The sequence below is a fragment of the Miscanthus floridulus genome, chromosome 8, assembly GCF_019320115.1.
Source record: "Miscanthus floridulus cultivar M001 chromosome 8, ASM1932011v1, whole genome shotgun sequence".
Taxonomy (NCBI): domain Eukaryota; kingdom Viridiplantae; phylum Streptophyta; class Magnoliopsida; order Poales; family Poaceae; genus Miscanthus; species Miscanthus floridulus.
Genome location: NC_089587.1, coordinates 76,818,801 through 76,820,171, shown reverse-complemented (window position 1 = coordinate 76,820,171; position 1,371 = coordinate 76,818,801).

Here is a 1,371-nt window from a genome sequence, read left to right as displayed (position 1 = left end):
CTCTCTTCTCATTAGTTTGCTAATGCCTAATGAACTATAGGACCTGGAGTTTGTATACCTGGGCTTGAGTCCCTCTTTTGCTTGGGCCCTCGGCCATCGCACCTGGTGGCCTACCTCTAGGGCCGGCACTGAATAAAATCACCATACATGTCTTACTTTCAATAAGCAGATCATCTACCATTAAAAAAATAACATCATTAAATTTTAAAATAAACTCAGAGAAATGCTGAGGACATGTGTCAAATCAAAGACTTGAACTAGATGACCAAAATACATCACAAGAAACTTAGAGCTTGTTTGGTAGGATTCATCCATGACTCTACTCTCTGATGGAGTGGTTCTATTGGAGAACTAGAGCTTCTAATATAGATAGAGAAGTTTTTTTTTTATCCGATGACTACCGTAACCAGTACGAATTTGTACTGTTCAACTAAATAGGAGTATTTTTGACAGAGAAACGGCTCCAAATTAAAGGGGGTCGCCAAACGACTCAGGACATGTTTGGTAGTCCTTTAGTCACTAAAATGCTAAACACTCCTATAAAGTTTAGGGATCACTAAAGTTTAGTAGTTTTTAGTCATCAAGAGATAACTAAAAGTGAATAAATTGTATATGGAACAACTGTTTTAGTGATCTTTAGTTATTATAATCAAACAGAGGGGATGTCGGGTGGAAACAAAGAGACCCTCGGCTGAGGTATGCTGAGTTTACTTAACCCTCCCGTCAATTCATGCATGCATGTATATAAGCTTACCCTTCCAAAAAATTTTCTCAAAGTGCTACAGTATTCATCACATCGAATCTTGCAATACGTGCATGGAGCATTAAATGTAGACGAAAAAAAAACTAATTGCACAGTTTGGTTGGAAATTGCGAGACGAACGTTTTGAGCCTAATTAGTACATGATTGAACACTAATTATCAAATAAAAACGAAAGTACTACACTAACCCAAATTCCAAAATTCAGCCAACTAAACACGCGCTTACATGTATACAACTAAGCATGCATGTGCATTGCGTGTTCTAGACTCCACATGCATTGCGTGTTCTAGACTCCAGTCGCGTACCAAGATCAGTCTTGAGTCTTGACCCTCAAAAAAACAAGATCAGTCTCGACCTCAGCAATTCAATTATATATCTATGGCCGATTGTTTAATTAACTAACTAGTAAACCGACGCCAATTCGCAAGTGTCATGGCCGAAATTTACAAGTACTGTCTCTATTCTAAATTATAAAACGTTTTGGTTTTCTAGATGTATATTTTTTTATGCATCTATTTATACACGTTATGTTTAGTATATACTAAAAGCTATGTGTTTCTAAAAATATCAAAATTCTATGCTTTTATAAAGCAAAACCTTATTAGCTT